Here is a 15,889-nt window from a genome sequence, read left to right as displayed (position 1 = left end):
TGATAACGATAGTATCGTTTCTCTTATTGTAGACTAAGGAGTTTTGACAATTGCAAAGCTTGAGATTGGGGCAGTATATACAAGGTATGTGAGGCTATCCCTTTCCTTCTTTTGCACGACTCCGATTGTACATAATGTAATGAACGAGCTTCCAAAGATACTCTACTCTTAGAAGCTAGCAGTACTTACATTGTTTTCCCTCTTATGGAACGATTGATGTTAATGTTGCTTCTCTTATTCTTATGTTATCAATGTTATTGGTACTTCCTGATTCTTATAAGGTTCATAGTGAAGAGTTAGTCCTAATAACGTGTACAGAGGATACCGACCTTACGTCACTCCGAAAGGTTTAGAATGTGATTCCATGAGTCGAGCATGCATTATATATATGTATCTATTTTACTCTACCGAGCCATGCTATAGTTGGCCGGGTACGGCACCTATTGTGCAACCACTGATCAGTTGGGTTTTACCGAGCTCCACGTGGCCGGGTACGATTCTACCGAGCCTATTATGGCCGGGTACGATATGATGATGATGATGCCCACAGAGGCGAATGCTTTAAAGGTTTATGTATTTATACATATGTATCATGCATTTCATGTAAGTAGCCCTCAGAGGTACTAAGATGTTACAGGTTGTATATTCTCTATCCTTGCTTACATTACTGATCGTATTTATGGTTCCTTGCCTTACATACTCAGTACTTTATTCGTACTGACGTCCTTTTATTTGTGGACGCTGCATGTCGTGCTGCAGGTCCTGATAGACAGGCAGGTGCAGCTCCCCCACCATAGTAGACTGTCCAGTTCAGTGGTGATTGGCGAGATCCCTTCTCCGGACTTGCCTTGGTCTTGGTATGCAATTTTTGTTATAGACATTATGGGTATGTCGGGGCCCTGTTCCGGCTATGTTGCAACACTTATGTTCTTTTAGAGGCTCATAGACAGGTGTCGGCTCATGTATAGTTTGGTATGCCTTGTCGGCTAGTTTTTGTTGTATAGTCTTTCATAGTAGCGTGGTAGCTCATACCTTATATGTAGTTTATTGATTGTCTGGTCATCCCCTGCTATGTATGTTCATGCCGTCATATTTTATTGCTGGTTGTCCATGATCTAGGTCTACCATTTATATTGATCTCTTTAGCCTTAAAAGATAATAATGAAGGTTAGATGAAATGTACGTTGGTGCTCGGCAAGTGTGGTCGGGTGCTAGTCATGGCCCTTCAGTTTGGGTCATGACAAACTTGGTATCAGAGCCAGTCTGTTCTAGGGGTTGTCTATGAGCCGTGTCTAGTAGAGTCTTGATTATGGATGTGTAGCGCGCCACATTTATAATCAGGAGGCTACATGACATCTAGGGTTGTTACCTTCTTCCTGAATCTAGATCGTGCGTAGAGTTGAGTCGTAAGTGTTTGTCTCTAATATTCACCTTGTTTTTTTCAGTGATGCCTTCGACTAGGAAGCAAACGATTAGTAGACGGCTTGATACAGCAGCGGGAGAGGGTACCAGTCAGGTGCCCCAAGTCAGAGCAGGACAAAGTGAGGCTCAAAGTGAGATGCCCTCTCATACCTCATCTACTCCATCTCCTCCAGAGGATATTAGAAGGCACCCAGCGCCTCCAGTTCCTCTGTCTGGCACTCCAGACCAGGATATGCAGAGTGCTTTGCAGTTATTGACTAGCTTGGTAGCTGCTCAGGCTCAGAGGCAGAATACAGGTGCTGCTGAGAAACCAGTTAGTACAAGAGTTCATGATTTTATTAATTTAGACCCTCCAGTGTTTACCAGATCAGACCCCAAGGAGGACCCACAGACTTTTATTGACCAGGTTCATCGTACACTTCGGGTTATGCATGTTAGTGATACAGAGGCAGTAGAGTTGGCTTCTTATCGGCTACGGGATTTAGCGGTTCTCTGGTATGATAGTTGGGAGAGATCCAGGGGTCCGAACCCTCCTCCAGCTGTGTGGAAGGAATTTTCTGAGGCCTTTCTTCGTCACTACTTGCTAGTTGAGATACGACGAGCTAGAGCTGATAAGTTCTTGAACCTTAGACAAGGTAATATGAGTGTACGAGAGTACAGTATGCAGTTTGATTCTTTGGCAAGGTATGCTCCCCATATGGTGGCCGAGATGAGTGATAGGGTGCATATGTTCGTGAATGGGTTGGGACCACATCTAATAAATGAGTGTACGACAGCCTCCTTGGTGGAGGGCATGGATATTTCCCGTATTCAAGCTTATGCCCAGACCCTAGAGGATCGTAAGCGCCAGCAGAGGGCAGTTAGGGAGCAGGATAGAGGCTAGCATAAGAGGGCGAGATTTGCAGGGTATTCTGATGACTTCAGAGGCCGCATCAGGCCACAGTTTTCGAGGAGTTCGGCGCCACCTGTAGCTAGTGCTCCTCCACAGTTTTAGAGGCCTCGATATGATCGATCCTATTCTGGTCCAGGTCAGAGTTCGCGGGCATCTGGCTCGCAACATCACAGGGATACTAGTCAGATGAGACCCCCAACACCACATTGTGATCAGTGCGGCAATGCCCACTTTGGACTGTGTCGTCGAGGTTCTGATGCATGCTATTCGTGCGGGCAGCCTGGCCATATGATGCGGGATTGTCCTAATAGAGGAGGTGATGGTATGGCTCAGCCGACTGGATCTGTGTCTGGTTCTTCCTCATCAGTTCGACCTCCAGCACGGGGTTTTCAGCAGTCGACAGGTCATGGTAGGGGTAGAGGTGCAGTGCCGAGTTCGAGTGGTGCTCAAAATCGAACCTATGCTCTAGTAGGTCGACAGGATCTCGAGTCGTCTCCAGATGTTGTTACAGGTATTATATCTGTGTTTTCTTATGATGTATATGCGTTGATTGATCCGGGATCTACATTATCCTATGTTACACCCTTTGTGGCTAATAAGTTTGGCATTGAACCTGAATTGATAAGTAAACCCCTCACGGTATCTACTCCGATAGGAGATTCTGTGATTGCTAGAAGGGTATATAGAGGTTGCACTGTGATGATTTGTAGTCGTCAAACCTCGGCAAATTTATTTGAGTTAGAAATGGTTGATTTTGATGTGATAATGGGAATGGACTGGTTGGCCTCATGCTATGCAAATGTTGACTGTCGTACGAAGATGGTTAGGTTCCAATTTCCGGGTGAACCCGTCATTGAATGGAAAGGGAACATTGCTACAACGAAAGGTAGGTTTATTTCCTATCTTAAGGCAAGGAAAATGATCTCAAAAGGTTACATTTATCATCTCGTTCGCGTTAGGGATGCGGAGGCGAAACCGCCTACTTTACAATCAATCCCTGTGGTAAACGAATTCCCAGATGTTTTCCCAGATGAACTCCCAGGCCTTCCTCCTGAAAGGGAGATTGAGTTTAGCATTGATGTGTTGCCTGACACTCAACCGATCTCTATTCCTCCATACAGAATGGCCCCAGTAGAGTTGCGAGAGTTGAAGGTGCAGTTGAAGGACTTGCTAGATAAGGGCTTTATTAGGCCTAGCACTTCACCTGGGGTGCACCAGTCCTATTCGTGCGGAAGAAAGACGGGTCGTTACGGATGTGTATCGACTATCGACAGTTGAATAAGTCTACTATAAAGAACAAGTATCCACTTCCAAGAATTGATGACCTGTTTGACCAACTCCAGGGTGCCAAGTATTTCTCTAAGATTGATTTACGTTCAGGGTATCATCAGGTGAGGGTTAGGTAGAAGGATATTCCAAAGACGGCCTTCCGGACAAGATATGGGCACTTTGAGTTCTTGGTGATGTCGTTCGGGCTAACAAATGCCCCAGCAGCTTTTATGGATCTCATGAATACTATATTCAGGCCCTATCTTGATGTGTTCGTGATTGTATTCATTGATGACATTCTAGTATATTCTCGTTCGGAGGCGGAACATGCGGGCCACTTGTGGATAGTATTACAGACGCTTCAGGATCGTAAGTTATATGCTAAGCTCTCCAAATGTGAATTCTGGCTGAACTCAGTAGCATTCCTTGGCCATGTAATATCTGATGAGGGTATTAGTGTCGACACTCAGAAGATCGATGCAGTAAAGAATTGGCCGAGACCTACAACACCATCAGAAGTCCGCAGCTTCCTAGGGCTAGCAGGATATTATAGGCGGTTTGTAGAAGGATTTTCCTCTATATCATCACCATTGACTAAGTTAACACAAAAAGCTACCAAATTCCAGTGGTCTGACACTTGTGAACATAGTTTTCAGGAGCTGAAGAATCGATTGACATCTGCACCAGTGCTCACTCTTCCTGAAGGAACAGAAGGTTATATGGTATATTGTGATGCCTCAGGTATAGGTTTGGGGTGCGTATTGATGCAGCGTGGGAATGTGATTGCTTATGCATCAAAACAATTGAAGAAGCATGAAAAGAATTATCCAACCCATGATTTGGAATTGGCTGCAGTAATATATGCTTTGAAGATATGGCGGCACTACTTATACGGCGTCCATGTTGACATCTACACAGATCACAAGAGTTTACAATACATCTTCAAGCAGAAAGAGTTGAATTTGAGGCAGCGTAGGTGGCTTGAATTATTGAAAGACTACGACGTCGAGATATTGTATCATCCCGGTAAAGCCAATGTTGTGGCAGATGCTCTCAGCCGTAAATCAATGGGAAGCTTAGTACATATTGAGGCAGGTAGATGGGGGTTGATTAAAGAGCTTCATCAGCTAGCCAATATGAGAATCAGATTGTTAGACTCTGATGATGGAGGTGTTACTGTACAAAATACATCAGAATCATCTTTGGTAGCAGAGGTAAAAACAAGACAATATGAAGATCCTATCTTAGTACGATTAAGAGAAAGCATTCAACAGTGTAAAAGTATGGCTTTTGGGATCGGAAAAGATGGGGCACTGAGATACCAGAGCCGATTGTGTGTGCCTAATGTGGCAGGGTTGCGAGAGAAGATTATGAATGAGATTCATCAATCCCGATATTCCATCCATCCCGGCTCGACAAAGATGTATCATGATGTCAAGGAGCAATATTGGTGGGATAATATGAAGAAGTCTATTGCAGAATTTGTAGCCCAGTGTCCCAATTGTCAACAAGTAAAGATAGAACATCAGAAACCCGGTGGATTGCTTCAAAATATAGAGATTCCGACCTGGAAGTGGGAGGTGATAATATTGACTTCATTATTGGATTACCTCGCTCTTATCATAAGTTTGAATCCATCTGGGTGATAATTGATCGACTTACAAAATGTGCCCATTTTCTGCCAGTGAAGACAACTTACACAGCTGAAGATTATGCAAAGTTGTATATCAGGGAGATTGTTAGGCTTCATGGTGTGCCCATATCTATTATATCAGACCGAGGAGCTCAATTTACGGCTAACTTTTGGAGGTCTTTCCAGAAGGGTTTAGGCACACAAGTAAATCTCAGCACTGCATTTCATCTGCAGACTGACGGGCAGGCTGAACGTACCATTCAGACACTGGAAGATATGCTACGAGCATGTGTTCTAGATTTTAAGGGGAATTGGGATGATCATCTTCCACTCATAGAATTCGCCTATAACAATAGCTACCATTCCAGTATTAAAATGGCCCCATATGAGGCACTATACGGGAGGAGATGTAGATCACCAGTTGGATGGTTCGAAGTCGGTGAAACAGAATTATATGGGCCAGATTTGATTCACCAAGCTATTGAGAAGGTGAAAGTGATACAGGAGCGATTGAGGACGGCACAAAGCAGGCAAAAATCTTATTCTGATGTCCGACGTCGCGATCTAGAGTTTGAGGTTGGTGATTGGGTTTTCCTGAGGATCTCACCAATGAAGGGTATTATGCGTTTTGGGAAGAAAGGTAAGCTGAGTCCTAGGTATATCGGGCCGTATAAAATTCTTCGACGGATTGGACAGGTTGCTTATGAGTTAGAATTGCCATCCGAATTGGAATTTGTCCACCCGGTATTCCATGTATCTATGTTGAGAAAATGTATTGGAGACCCTTCTCGAGTCATCCCTATCAAAGATGTACAAGTTACAGAGGACCTATCATATGAAGAAGTGCCAGTGGTGATATTAGATCGGCAAGTCCGCAAGCTGAGAACAAAAGATGTAGCTTCCGTCAAAGTATTGTGGAGGAACAAAAATATGGAAGAAATGACATGGGAAGCAGAAGAGGAGATAAAGTCTAAATACCCTTACTTATTCCAGAATGAAGATAACAAGGATGCTGGTGGAAGACAGGATACATTGGAAGGTGAAACGGCTCTATGAGGTAAGCAATAATTTGAGAATACTCCCCCTTAATACAGAATGGTGATATGTAGATAATGTAAATACGCATAATGCTTTGTGTAGCCTTGTGAAGCCATATGTTGGGCTTAATTACTTGCAAGTTTTGCTAGTGACCATTTTATAGGGGAAAATTGATCGGAAATTTCCATTGGAATCCACGATGATTTAAACTCCCCATAAACCCTTACATTCGAGGATGAATGTTCCTAAGGGGGGAGGGTGTTACAACCCATATCCACATGTGTTAGTTCATGCCATATATTAGTTAACATAAATCCAAAAAGGAATTATCTTTGAGATGATAAGAAGTCAATCCTATTGGTCTTAAGTGATACAAGAGTGTATAAGGGTGATTAACCAGTATTAGAAGTTAAACGAATCAAGGATGTTGTAACTCGTATTTTCAGGTAATCTAGCGGTGCTTGATACACTCAAGAGGTCATTTATTAAGGTATTTTAATTATATAATATCCGTATCATAAGTCTTGAAGTCAAACGAGTTATGAAACAAAAGTCGACAAAAGTTGTCGCAACTTAGGTTCATAATTTTACTTAAACATTAGGTCAAATGTTTCTAATCTTTTCTCATAATTTACAAGGAATTACGAGGTGATATACCAACCAAATTAAATTTCTATGAGTCTAGTTTCCAACGCATTAAACCGTTCATCAATACGATCTCAGAGTAGAGAGATATTCGCATTTTCGTGAGACTGCGCCAAGCACCTCTCTATGGGGCCCACTAAGTCGGTTTAAGATATTTGGACCTATATAGGATGCCTCCAACCCGTTTTAAGTCATTTCTTTTCACTATTTTCAGACCTTAGAACCCTAGGAACATCCTCTCAAGGTTCTCTCAAGATTCAAGACCCAAAAAGGGCAAACAACACAAATCAAGTGTCGGGAATTCCGTGGCGCTAGTAAGTCTCTTGTTCTTCTTGTTGTTGCTCATTTTTGTGTCGTTTCAGCTCGTGTGGGAGGTTGTTTTAAAGGGTTTATGTTCTGTAAATACTCCCTCATGTTCTTAATATCAATCCTAGGTGATTTCAAGCCTTCTAAAGTGATTCTAGTGCCGAAAAACACTAATTGATCGCTAGTTTCGCTTTTTTGTTGTTGTGGCAGCATTGGAGGGATATTTCATGGAAATTTAAGGTCAAATTGGAGTTTTTCTTTATGTATAAAGGTAAGGAACCTCTTACTCTATATGTATTTAAGATTATCCAAGTTGCGGCTAAGCCATTGAAGCTAGAACTTGTGAGATATATATCGAAAGGCTTGGTAGTAATGTTATTGTTTTGTGGACTATTTTGCGTTGTTGTTGGGCTGCGTATTTTACTACTATCTTGTGGAGTTTTGGAGGAGGAAGGGTGTGGAGAAACACCATATATATGTAGGGTTATGGGGTGATAGTTATTCGTAATATTTCCAGGTTGTTTGACACGACTACGGTGGTCGTCGTATGTATGGAGTGATTAGGCTATGTGTGGACTATTTTGGGAGGCTCAATATTTTTATTATTGATGTTGTTTGGGCTGTTTGGTGACTGTTTTGAATGGTGTGAGGTCATATATATAGGGGAGGTGATGTCCGTTTCATCATAAAATAGGTTGTGGTCGATACATAATAGTTATGACGCTTAAATGATAACGATAGTATCGTTTCTCTTATTGTAGACTAAGGAGTTTTGACAATTGCAAAGCTTGAGATTGGGGCAGTATATACAAGGTATGTGAGGCTATCTATTTCCTTCTTTTGCACGACTCCGATTGTACATAATGTAATGAACGAGCTTCCAAAGATACTCTACTCTTAGAAGCTAGCAGTACTTACATTGTTTTCCCTCTTATGGAACGATTGATGTTAATGTTGCTTCTCTTATTCTTATGTTATCAATGTTATTGGTACTTCCTGATTCTTATAAGGTTCATAGTGAAGAGTTAGTCCTAATAACGTGTACAGAGGATACCGACCTTACGTCACTCCGAAAGGTTTAGAATGTGATTCCATGAGTCGAGCATGCATTATATATATGTATCTATTTTACTCTACCGAGCCACGCTATAGTTGGCCGGGTACGGCACCTATTGTGCAACCACTGATCAATTGGGTTTTACCGAGCTCCACGTGGCCGGGTACGATTCTACCGAGCCTATTATGGCCGGGTACGATATGATGATGATGATGCCCACAGAGGCGAATGCTTTAAAGGTTTATGTATTTATACATATGTATCATGCATTTCATATAAGTAGCCCTCAGAGGTACTAAGATGTTACAGGTTGTATATTCTCTATCCTTGCTTACATTACTGATCGTATTTATGGTTCCTTGCCTTACATACTCAGTACTTTATTCGTACTGACGTCCTTTTATTTGTGGACGCTGCATGTCGTGCTGTAGGTCCTGATAGACAGGCAGGTGCAGCTCCCCCACCACAGTAGACTGTCCAGTTCAGCGGTGATTGGCGAGATCCCTTCTCCGGACTTGCCTTGGTCTTGGTATGAAATTTTTGTTATAGACATTATGGGTATGTCGGGGTCCTGTTCCGGCTATGTTGCAACACTTATGTTCTTTTAGAGGCTCATAGACAGGTGTCGGCTCATGTATAGTTTGGTATGCCTTGTCGGCTAGTTTTTGTTGTATAGTCTTTCATAGTAGCGTGGTAGCTCATACCTTATATGTAGTTTCTTGATTGTCTGGTCATCCTCTGCTATGTATGTTCATGCCGTCACATTTTATTGCTGGTTGTCCATGATCTAGGTCTACCATTTATATTGATCTCTTTAGCCTTAAAAGATAATAATGAAGGTTAGATGAAATGTACGTTGGTGCTCGGCAAGTGTGGTCGGGTGCTAGTCATGGCCCTTCAGTTTGGGTCGTGACATTAGTCCCAACTTTAGCTGGTATAATCAATTCATTATGAGAACAAGCAACACATGAGAATTCCTGAAGAATCTTCTAGTTCTTTAGTATATGCTTATCTGAATTTTCAAATAACTCATTTAAAAATGGCAAATGAAAACTTCAAGTTTATCATGTCATGTGCTATCTCTTAGTAAACTTCTGGTTTACTATGGCATAAATTTTTGATTTAGTAAACTTCTAGTTTACTGTGATACATGATATAGTACAAATTAAAGAATAAGGCGGGTAACTTCTCACATACATATTATTTTACCCCCTATGATTGTGGAAACATGAAGATTATCAATCTTCCAATCATTTGTAGTCTCACTATGATAGCCATTTGTATTAGTAAACTTCAGGTTTACTACAACATATGTTTTGACCATAATCATATAATATGAATGACATATTTGTATATAAGCTCTTCGAGAGACTTAATTTATTATCCACAATCTAATATTTATCTGGCACTACTGGTGTCATGTATTCTTTAGGCAAACATTTAGCTCTTCAGGAGTTATTAATACATTTTGTACTATCATTTATTGCCCAGACACTGCTGGTGTCATGAGAGAAAATCACAATCAAATAAACAATGTAAAACAATTGTTTAAGCACACGAAAACTCTTCTTCATAATATTTTTCCACTTCAGGAGGCAATTTCAACTGTGTTACTTCTTCAGGAGCAAATTTAAAATACGAAATATTGAGTATATATTCTCTCAATTATATTAACTCTTCTGGAGGTGAATTGTAATGTATTCACATCAAGAGCGCGTTCATATTTACCTGACTTATTAGTATTGTCACATTCACTTCAGGGAATGGATTAATATTATCAAAAGTTCTCATCCTTCAAGAAGCGAACATAATTATCTGAATGCGCATTAATCACATCGAATTGTGATGCCTCAACCTCTTTTAAAATATTTACTACTTCAGGAGCAAATCGAGGCGTGCATTTAATATAGAGAATATTTATGTAGCTTATCTTCAATTGTAATTATAGAAAGCCTAAATTATCACTTCTGGTGATCATAGACATATACCACTTCTGGTGGTTAACAAAATATAATTACAATGAGATATATGAAATATAACTACTTCTGGTGGTTGTATATTTCTTGCAAACTCTGCTAGAGTTTAAGTTGATCTAATAATATTATCCATATTCTTTAAAATGACATAAATAAGATATATTATAGTAAACATCATTATCAAATCATAATTTTTCTTTATGTATAACAATTACATAACCATACTATCTATTACAAATAACAAAAATTAAAATATTTACATTTCTACAGATTCACCACCGATTACATGACTTGTTTCTCCTTCTGGGAGTGCAAAGTAATCAGCTACATCCAAATGCATGAAGTCTAAATTATCTTCAGAAATAAAATTTGCTTCAGCATTTTTCTCTGTTTTCTTCAGGGAGGCTTGATAAAGCTCAACCAGGTGCTTTGGCGTACGACAAGTACGTGACCAGTGCCCTTTTCCTCCACATCTATAGCATGCATTTTCTACATTTGGCGCTTGCACCGCTTCATGCTTTTGTTCCTTCCTTTTCCACTGCTGGTGGTGAGAAGGCTTCTTTGGTGCATTATTATTACCATGATTGGGGTTTCTTCCCCGACCACGGTCATGACCACGACTGGGGCCACGACCTCTTCCACATTTAGCTTGGTGGAAGTTCGTCTCATTCACTTCAGGGAATGGACAAGAACCAATAGGTCGGCTTTCATGATTTTTCATTAATAGCCCATTATGTTGCTCTGCTATAAGAAGATGTGAGATGAGTTCAGAATACTTTTTAAATCCCATCTCTCGATATTGCTGCTGCAGGAGCATATTCGAGGCATGAAAAGTGGTGAAAGTTTTCTCCAACATATCATGATCAGTAATATTATCACCACATAATTTTAATTGGGAAATAATTCTGAACATAGCAGAATTATACTCACTGATAGATTTAAAATCTTGTAGCCTTAGATGAGTCCAATCATAACGTGCCTGTGGAAGAACGACCATCTTCAGGTGGTCATATCTATCTTTCAAATTATTCCACAGTATGACTGGATCTTTAATAGTGAGATATTCCATTTTCAGGCCTTCATCAAGGTGATGGCGTAGGAATATCATTGCTTTGGCACGGTCTTGGTTTGATGCCTGATTTTTATCCTTGATGGTGTCTGCCAGACCCATCGCATCAAGATGAATTTCAGCATCAAGCACCCAAGACATGTAGCTTTTGCCCGATATATCCAGGGCTACAAATTCAAGTTTAGAAATATTTGACATTATTTAGGAAAAGAAAGTTCTTACCTGAGATACTTTTAAAATATTTGCTCGAGATGGTAGAGCTTCGTGCTGATAACGTGTTATGAAATAAAGACTATAAATTAAAGACAAGTATAGAGAGAAACTGATATATTATTCGAATTCAAACTGATGTACATAATGAACTGAAATCTCTTCTATTTATAGAAGAAAGGAAACTGCTTTGTAAGCTGCTACTACAAGCTGCTGTGTAAGCTGCTACTACAAGCTGCAGTGTAAGCTACTATAAGCTGCTGTGTAAGCTGCTACTACAAGCTGCTGTGTAAGCTGCTACAAACTGCTGTGTAAGCTGCTGTTGTACCAGATATGGATAATCTTCTACTGAGAGCAATATTTATCCATAACGGAGTACTGAATGGATAAGCTTATTATATCCGGTATGGATAATCTTCTACCGAGGGTAATGTTTATCCATAACTGGGTACTGAAAAGATAAGCTTATTATACCCGGTATGGATAATCTTCTACCGGGGATAATGTTTATCCATAACTGGGTACTGAAAAGATAAGCTTATTATACCCGGTATGGATAAACTTCTACTAGGGGTAATGTTTATTCATAACCGGGTACCGAAGTGATAAGTTTCTTCAGGAAGCTTATTTCCAATATAGTACTAAATAGATAAACATATTTACGGTGGAGTCTTATATGGATAAGATTCTTCAGGAACCTTATTTACAACGGAGTACTAAATGAACATCCATAATATAATATATTTATAACAAAAATCTCAATTTTTTAGCATTTAAAAAGGTACAGGAGATACTAATATAATCCTTAAAATAGTTCACTCATCAAAGGAAATGCGTTTTTCAATGATGATTTTCCGCGGCGACCATTTTCGTCGCCACTTAAAGTAGCGACCTAGACTTTCTCGGGGACAGTGGGATTGGGCCATGTAGAATCGTGTGTAATATTTGACAAAAAGCTAACGTAATTGTGAGTTTTCTTAATTTAAATTGTGACGACCTATCTGGTGGGGACTACTTTATATATATACTCCATTTGATACTACTAGTTGAGTGAAAGGAAAGACGCTCAACTGTCTACTAACCTTCTACCTGTTACATGTCGCTCCTTGAATAGACCTACCCAAAATAATCTTTTGTGGCGACTTTTAGCAGCTAACTTTTGTTGTCGCCATAAGTAGTATTATTGAAAACTTCTTATCCTGTGGTGTTTTCTTCCTGGATTATCCCATCTTTGATTTTCAAAAGATATAACAATAAGTATACGAATTAATTTTCACACTCTTATCATTTTATAACCGCTCCGTGTATAATTGAGGATTGAATGACAGTTTACTGAGATAAGTTAAAAAGTTTCTTTCAAAAAATATTGTGCTTGAAAATGATACGATAGAATTGAAAAGGATATTACTCAGTGACGGAGCCAGAATTTTCGTTAAGGGGTGTCAAAATATATAAAAGTAAACATACCATAAAATTAAGGAAAGTCAATACATATTATATATATACATATAATTTATCTTTTTACCGGCTTACACAGTGTATTTTTCCGCGAAGGGAAGTCATTTGACCTCCCTTCCTATAAGGTGGCTCCGCACTGATATTACCATGGAAATTTAAAAACATTAGTAAGTTCGCGATAGGAATGTAGAATTAAAAAATTTGATCGTCACTACGACAACTTCAATTCCTTTTTCCTAATATCTCAATCGTTCTCAATTGCGGATCTAATTATAGATTTCGATGCCAATAAATTTTGAAATAAATATTTTTGACTCTATCGGTACTTATTTTTTCATGTATATAAGTTGAGCAGCAAGCCAAATCAACATACTTGTTTGACGCAAAATTTAGATCTAGGTTTAAACAGTTAGATTTTCTAATAGAATAGAGTTAATCTTAGCCAATAGATATGTTTAACTGATTTTGTAGCAAAATGTCACGAGTACTATTCAATTAGAAATAAATATCAACAATAAAGCAATATTCACTGGCCTAAGAACAAAGAGGATATCATTAAATAGCAGTAAATGATAATGAATGACACTTATGTAAATAAATGCAAGTGAGTCACCCGAAAAGAGTGAGATTCTTTGATATTCCCTCTGACAAAGATGGATGATGATAAGCCTTGAAATATTCGGATTCTCCTTGGATCGTGAGAGGAAAGATAACTATAGATATAAAGAAAAAGGTGTATTTTGTATGTTAATGATAAAGCAAGAATCTTCAGAGAATGTCAACGTATTATTTTTTACAATGAGTGTCCTCTTTCCTCTACAATCCTCTCTCTTTCTATTTATAAGGACACATGGACCAGAAAAACCCTAATAGTACATATGGGAGGAATATTCCCTAAAATATTTTCAATATGATTTCATTTCTGAAACTAGTTGTTACTGCCCGTTAAAGAGAGTACTCATCCTCGTCCTTATCCTCTGTTGAGACAACTTGACCTTGCCTTCGTCCTTTGTTGGGTCACTTCGACTTTGCCTTCGTCCCCTATTGAAGACAAACCGATAACGTGTGGCAGCCTTTGAAGGCTTTTTTAATGTTGACTTGGCCCACGTATAATTATGATAATTTTTAGCCCATACAATACTCTCTATCTGTCACTCCACCTTCCTCCCCCATTTCCTAAATCCCTACCATTTCAACCAATAATATGACCAAAAAAAAAATTCTTCAAACAAAACCAAAAAAATCTAATAATAGTAACATTATTCTCTAGCCAGATATATGTGCATGCGGCCATGCTCAAGAATATTAGGCGGCATACTCTATATTATCACAAACGAGTTATATATTCGATCGTTGGAGTAGACTTCTTAGTTTTGAGCTATAAGATTTTGTAGTTCTAAAAACTATTTCTTTCCTTGCTACATTAGCAAATTAAAAAAGGATTTTCTCTCGTCAACAGCAATAACTAAGAGTGGGAAGCAGGGCGGAGCTACAATACCGTCAAACTTCTTTATAACAACCTTGTTTTTTTTGATATAATTTGGCTGCTATAATAAAATGTTGTTATAGAAAGCATATACTATAACATAATATAACAATCGGTTCCAAGAAAACTTGATTTTTATAGTGAATGACTGTTATATAGGAATGATGTTATAGAAAAGTCTGACTGTATTAAGAACGGCTTTGGATAAAGTAATTGTTTCAGTTACATATGCCTTTACATTAAAAAATTAATATATATATATATATATAAAATTGTGAACTCAATATAACTAAACCGAGCCATGGATTTACTGTAAGTTCAGTCATAAACTTCAAATCCGGTTCCGCCTCTGAGTTGAAGCATTGTTATACTAAGAAAACGATTGAAAAGGAATATTGTAATTAGGGAAAGTAGGGTCAAATATATTTTAAACAAATTTAAGAATCAACATGAATTAAAAGTGAAGCTACACATTTTACCTCTTATTCTGCATACCTTTTAAGAACAAGTAGACGTTTGAAATGGGAAAAAAATATTTTTGTACATTATCTTCATAATGTTGACTTTATCTGATTCTGCACTGGCAGAATATTCATACTTCGCCTGAGATGCAGAGATGATAGTCGATACTTATTATTTTAAAGAAAAATGAGAAAGAAATAATAGATATGACTTTTAGTTTGATCTCTTTGACAAAGAACCAGTCATGATTCTAGCAAATTAAATTACTTCATTTGTGCTAGTATATATTTGTCATTTCTTGTCTCTTCATCAAAAAAAATAATGCAGCTTGGACTTTCTACTACAACAACAACCCAGTATAATCCCACTTAGTGGGGTTTGGGGAGGGTAGTAAGTACGCAGACTTTATCCCTACCCCGAAGGGATAGAGAGGCTGTTTCGGAAAGACTCTCGGCTCAAGAGAACAAAAAGACAAAGGTAGACAATGTTAGTATCACCCCATAAATCATAAGAAAATCATAAAATAACAGGAACAACATGAAATCCGGAAGAAAAATGCAAAGCAAAATTCGATAGGTAGTAAATAGGTTCTACACTAAAAATACAGCATTGACACTAGCTATCTTAGACAAAAACCCTACCAGACTAGTCTCACAGAGGTATTACGCAGCTTGAACTTTCTAAAATTCGATAAATCCAAAAAGAAAAAAGGGAAAAGAAAAACACAAATGGGCTACTAGCTAGTTACGATAACATTTGGTTTTAATAGCATACGGAGAATTAACTTAAATAGTCATTGATTCAACCGCTTAAATTAAATATAACTGGTGAATGTATAATATGTGTATAGTTAACATCAAAGGCACTATAGAAACATTACAAGATTAGAGTATGTATAACTATGTTTTATTTTTATGAGTAAGAAATTGGCCCTTATTTCAATATTTAAATTTATTTTTTTCTTGT

This window comes from Nicotiana tabacum, chromosome 1 (genome assembly GCF_000715075.1).
Source record: "Nicotiana tabacum cultivar K326 chromosome 1, ASM71507v2, whole genome shotgun sequence".
NCBI lineage: Eukaryota > Viridiplantae > Streptophyta > Magnoliopsida > Solanales > Solanaceae > Nicotiana > Nicotiana tabacum.
Note: the sequence above shows the minus strand (reverse complement) of the source record.